Source organism: Leptonychotes weddellii, chromosome X, assembly GCF_054177405.1.
Source record: "Leptonychotes weddellii isolate Sample4059 chromosome X, ASM5417740v2, whole genome shotgun sequence".
Taxonomy (NCBI): Eukaryota; Metazoa; Chordata; class Mammalia; order Carnivora; family Phocidae; genus Leptonychotes; species Leptonychotes weddellii.
Window position 1 is genome coordinate 58,782,916 of NC_138385.1, and position 6,000 is coordinate 58,788,915.

At 51.7% G+C, this 6,000-nt stretch overlaps 1 protein-coding gene across 1 annotated transcript in view; it reads right to left on the reverse strand.

Annotated features, from left to right (window-relative positions):
* DGAT2L6 (diacylglycerol O-acyltransferase 2 like 6) overlaps positions 1 to 5,455 on the reverse strand; it is a 36,529-nt gene extending 31,074 nt beyond the window's left edge. The window contains exons 1-2 of the mRNA XM_081808713.1: positions 4,920 to 5,455; positions 3,978 to 4,827 (exon numbers count right to left, since the gene is read on the reverse strand). The gene's annotated coding sequence lies outside the window, so the exon portion shown is untranslated. The remainder of the gene's footprint in view (positions 1 to 3,977; positions 4,828 to 4,919) is intronic.
* Between the last annotated feature and the right edge of the window lie 545 nt (positions 5,456 to 6,000).

A 6,000-nucleotide genomic window follows, 5' to 3' on the forward strand; every position in this document is an offset into this window, starting at 1 on the left:
GAACACAGAGGAGACAGCTAGTAGCTGTGTGACCTTGGGCAAGATACTTCTCTGTGTCTCGGTTTCCTCATCTGGAAAAAGGGACTAATCGTATTTACTCCCTGCGAGGATTAGTGGTAGCGTTAGTCACCTCCTTGTCAGTGTCTGACCCCCAGGAGCTGCTTGATAGGACTGGTATTCAGCTGTAGGAAGGTGGTATTTGCAATGGGCTCCAGCGGGCAAAGAAGGAGGGAATATGATCCCCCCCCTCCCGTGGTGCCCTCCATGAGAGGAGATCGGAGGTTTGCTCTGGCACCAGTGACTGGAGCCTCGGGTTCATGGAGGGGAGTAGAAGGACAGAAGGCTGGCAATTGTAAGTGGGATGTTTTTCTCACAAACCTCTTCATGCCCGTAGGTCAGGGGGTCTAGAGTCTAGTGAAAGTAGACCCAGCGGGATGGTTCTGAGGAGGAGCCTGATGAGGAGGGGGAGGGGAGGGTGGAACGGCGCGGGTATTTCAAAATCCCATGGGAGTCACTGGATCACTTCTCAGGGTAGGCAGGCCCTGGGGGACAGTGGCATCTGGGGCCTTGGTTCAGGCTAAGGTGACCAACCATGTCTGTTTGCCAGAGACTGAGGACATGGAATGTTCAATGCTAAAACCGGGACAGTTTGTCCCCTAGTTCAGGTGACTGTCACTGTCTCCTAGACTTCAGCAGGCTGCTCCCCGCAGATCTCCCTCCTTTCTGGTCTCCACGCCGCAGCTAGAGGATTGCTGTCAAACACAGCACTTTGCATCCGCCCTGGTTCAAACCCTCCCAACGCTCCCGAGGTCTCTGCGAGCAAGTTCAAACCCCAGAGCCTGGCATCCAGAGCCCTTTCTACACTGGTTTCTGCCTTCCTTGAGAGTCTCGTTTCCCATCGATTTCACACCCCGGTAGATACAGCCTCCTTCCCCAAACAGGAAGTGCCCCTTCCTCTTCTGGGTCTTGGCCCCTGGTTGTCTCTGAGCAGCCTGACTCACTCCTACCCTTGCTCTCTCTACCCTGCTCTCCCCTCTCGGTTCCCAAGGTACATTATGCTACTTTTGGGAGAGCGCATATCAGGGGTTAGTTTGGGATCGTAGACCCCACTTCTACACCGAGTTTTTTTTTTTTTTTTAAGATTTTATTTATTTATTTGAGAGAGAGAGAGAGAGAAAGCAAGAGAGCATGAGCCGAGGGGGAGGGGCAGCGGGAGAGGGAGAAGCAGGCTCCCCACCGAGCAGGGAGCCCAACGCGGGGCTCGGTTCCGGGACCCTGAGATCATGACCTGAGCTGAAGGCAGACGCTTAACCGACTGAGCCACCCAGGCGCCCCTACACCCAGTTTCTTTCTTTTTTTTTTTAGGATTTTATTTTACTTATTTGACAGAGAGAGACATAGTGAGAGCAGAAACACAAGCAGGGGGAGTAGGAGAAGGAGAAGCAGGCAGCCCGATGTGGGACTCGATCCCAGGACCCTGGGATCATGACCTGAGCTGAAGGCAGACGCTTAACGACTGAGCCACCCAGGCGCCCTACACCCAGTTTCTACTGTAATGCTTGGTAAGCTTTTGGTATATTTATTTTGAATAGTCAGTATATTCCTGTGATTCAAAATTCAAAAGGGACTATAAGGAATTCAGTGAAAAGTCTCCCTCCCACTCCTGGCCTCTAAGCACCCCCACACTTTTCTCCCTCTAGGGATCTTTCTCATGTGCACACAGAAAATAAGGTAATTTCCTTTGTTAAATGAATACAGGAACAAACAGGGAAAACCTGGAAACAATACGAATGCTCACAATCAGGAGCTGGGTAAGTAAGCTCTTACATAGCAATATTTTAGACAAATTTGCCATCATTCAAAGTCATTAAAATTAGGGGCGCTTGGGTGGCGCAGTCGGTTAAGCATCCAACTCTTGGTTTTGGCTCGGGTCGTGGTCTCGGGATCCTGGGATTGAGCCCCCAGGCTCCCTGCTCAGCGCAGAGCTGCCGGAAATTCTCTCTCTCCCTCTGATTCCCCCCTCCCCCCCGCCACCCAGCCCCATGCTTGCTCTCTCTCAAATAAATAAATAAAATCTTTTTAAAAATGTCATTAAAATTATTGTAAGGCAGACTCTGTAGTATACGATATGCTAAGCTGTAAAAGCAGACCTCTCCACTGAATGCACTTTGTAAAAATGTGGTATCTTCAGTGATAGGATGAAAGGATGTCTGAGAGAGAAATGATTGCTGTTTTAAGGTGAAGAGATTCTGGGTTGTCTTTTATGTAAAGTTGTTTGAATATGAAAAGAGAGAGGCCGGATTGTTGTGAATCTGCCTGATGAAGAAGTGTGATTCATGATGGGACTCATTCACTCAGTAATTCATTCCACAGACACTGAATGCATGCTTTGTCAGGAGGAAAGAGCTGGAAACAATGCGGAGCTTCTCTGGATAAGCACTAAGCAGGCTCTGGGGACCTAAGCAGCTCTGAGGGAGCGAGAGGGGTGGGGAGTGCGATGAGTTCATTTCAAGGCTGTTGAATTTGAGTTATGTGTGTTCCTCAAGGGGAGCTGGGTAGTGGATGGTAGGATCTAGGTCTGGGAGCTGAGCAGAAAGGTCGGGGCCAGCGCTAGCCACTGGGGAAGCCACAGGTGTGTGGAGCTCACCCAGGGAGGAGGTGGACAGGTAGGGAGAAGACAGGTTACATAAAGCTGGTGAGAGGTCATTCTGCAAATCTCTCCATCTCTCTGAGCCAGGGCCAAGGGCATCAGGAGAGCGGAGGTGGCATCTGCTGCTCAGTGTGCAAAGGCCTCAGAGTCCAGGCAGAAACCCTTCCTCCCAGCACTTGGCCTCCAAGCCTCATGCATTCATGGCCTGGGTCTGGTTTTAGTTGTCTAGGAAGGCCTTGGACCAAGGGGGGCTTCGACTGGCTTAAAAATATGTAGGGGCCCTTAAGTAAGAGGCTGGGGTAGAGGGTTTAAAAGATTAAAGATCAGGGGCACCTGGGTGGCTTGATTTCATCTCAGGTCATGATCTTGGGGTCTCGAGATCAAGCCCTGTGTCGGGCTCCGTGCTGAGCGTGGAGCCTGCTGGAGGTTCTCTCTCCCTCTCCCTCTGCCCCTCACCCCCCCTCAAATAAATAAATAAATCTTTAAATTAAAAAAAAAGGAACAAAAAAGATTAATGATCAGCTAGGACTGGAAGGGGAGAGCAGGTGGGCCTGGCATCAGAAGCAGGGGTGTTCCCGTGCAGGTTGAGGGATGTGGGGGCCTCGGGAAGGGGAGGTTTCTGAGTAGGGGTTTCCCCCCTAGCGAGCAGGTCTCTGATGTGCCCCCCCCCAGGTCCTGTGGGGCAAAACGCATGGAATTGTTGCCCAAAACTTAGAGAAACGGGGTGGGGGGGCACCTGGGTGGCTCAGTGGGTTAAGTGTCTGCCTTCAGCTCAGGTCGTGATCCCAGGGTCCTGGGATGGAGCCCCGGGTCCCTGCTCAGCGGGGAGCCTGCTTCTCCCTCTCCCTCTGCCGCTCTGCCTACTTGGCTCTCTCTCTGTGTCAAATAAATAAATAAAATCTTTTTAAAAAGAAGTGCTTTGTTAGAGAACAAACAAACAAACAAAACAACGGAGAGAAAGGAGAGGGGTTATTCCCTGAGCATCGTGCCACCGAGCTGTTGCTGCCCACCTTCCTATGCCCCCGTGAAGTCTAAGACTTCGCTCACCATCCTTTCACACACATTTGGCAAAGGCGGCCTGGCGAGCAGATGCGTAAAAACTGGTTCTCCGTTTCCACTGCGCATAACCATTCCTCTCCCTTTGCGGGTCATGTCAGCACACAAAGAAAAGCATTTCACGACCCCTCTTGCCGGTGGTGATATACGGACAATAGATTGAGAAAGCGTTAGAGAGGCAGGGGTTCAAAAACGGTTGGGAAACACTGGATTAAAACAACAACAACAACAACAACAACAACAACAACAACAAAACCCCCACGTCGCTTACCAGCAGCCTACGGCTCTTATTCCTCACCCTTGTGCCACGTTTTATAACTGTTCGAAGGGTGTTCACGTGTTTGATTTCACCTGCGCCTCCCTCGAGCCTGTGAGGTAAGGAGGGCAGAGGCTGCGTGCATCTGGAAGGGGCAAAGGTAAACAGCAGAGCTAGGACTAGAACCCACATGTGCTTGTTATGACATATGAGTGAACCGTGCCAGGTTAAGCTGTACCTTCCTTGAATGGGTTAAAAACAAACAGTGAGGAAACCCTGTGCAGCTGTCAGGGAGCTGTTTGGGCACGGAGACAATGGTAACAATACCGTCCTGCCCTAGAGTGTCTAACAGAGATGGGTGGCCAGGTGTCTTGTGCTAATGGGCAAAGCAGGAGGCGCAGAGTAAATGGGGGAGACCTGTGGAGCTCAGGGGGTACAGAGAGGTGGATTTAGTTCCAAAAGGTTCCCCCTTTGCAGGTGGTTTTAAATGACAGGAGTGACCTGGGTGACCAGGGTGGCCTGGGGACGCTCTGCTCGGGAGTGGCGGACGGAGAGCCCAGCTCAGGACTCTTGCCACCAACCTCTTGCGCTTGCGATGGGCTCATCCAGTGCCCTGCCCTGTCTTTCTCACAGGGACGTTGGGAGGAACCCGCGTGGAAGGGACAAACCACCGCAGAACGGCACGAAAAGGCAGTGCTCAGCATTCACCTTTTAAAAATCCATTTGGCCTCCACGGGAGCGCTACTGAGGGCAGAGATTTTGGCGACACTGATAGGTTTGCACCATCGACTTAGTAGCTGCGTGGCTGAGCCGTCTCTTCCTGAGCCCGCTTCCTTCTTCGTAAAATGAAGGTATCATCTCCTGCCTGACAGGTTGTTAGGACGAAATAAGCAGCGTTTGTGAAGGAAAGCACTCGGTAAACTAAGAAGCCGTATTACTACTATCTGGTGAACTCACCTCCGGGAGTCCGCCAAACCCAGCTCGCTTTAGGACCCGGAGAGAGCCGGCCGCGGTGGGAGTCGAGAAGGTGGTTCTTTTTTCGGGACGACTGTGCCTCGGAGGAAAATGGAGGAAGAAGGGCTTGCTCGCCCCCTCGGTCTTCCTATCCTCCAGCTGAGGGGGAAGGGGCGGGGGAGCTGGCATAACCTTTTTCTTTGGTGAGTCAGCCAAGAAGGCATTTCTAGAGCTCCAGTGATGTGTAAGTGGTGGTTTGGGTTGGAGTTTTTTAAAGCGGCTCCCTCCCTTTTAAGCAGCTTTAAGACACACACAAGCACACGCAACTGGGAAGCAAATGGGGGAAATGACAGAAGGCCAGCTGACTAGTATGAACTTGAGGCAATCAGCTTCCCGGGGCCTGTTTTCTCTTCTGTAAGGTGGGAACGATGCTACCTCCCTCGCAGGGTCATTGCATTCACGGTGTGTGGAAGTGCTGGGTTCAGCGCCCTGTCCCTGTCCGTTTCCGTTCCCTTCCTCGAGGACTGACTGTAATCACTGAGCCTAGAGCGAAAGCACTTGCCCTTCAGCTGCTCCAGGCTCTTCTAATGGCTGCTACTATTGAACAACCCCCTGCTACAGCCCATCCCTAGACAGGGAGGCAACAGGAGCAGTCCCGAGAAATTGTATCGCCCAAGATCACACCGCTTGCAATTTGTAAAAGCCGGGATCGAAACCCACCTCCTCTAGGTTACCTCTTAGGTATCAGAATGTGTGAGGAGGCTTCATGGAGCTGGGTCTTCTGGAAGGCCCATCTTTAAATAGACTCAGGCCAAGGGGGTAACCCCAACCTGGCCCATTTTGAGAAGGAACTCAGGGTGGAGTTTCGAGGGCAGGAAATAGGTCATCACTACAGGAAACCTGGCAGTAATTGGAAGAGAGCTAAAAATGAATGTTTGCTTCCCAAATCCTTGGGGAAACTTAATCTGTGCTCTAGCAGTTTCAGGAGCTTATGTTGTGAGGGTGAGGGGAGTCTTTCATGAAACGGTATACAGAGTACTGGTGGTCTTCTGTCCTCTCTCACTGAACACGACCTCTTACTCAT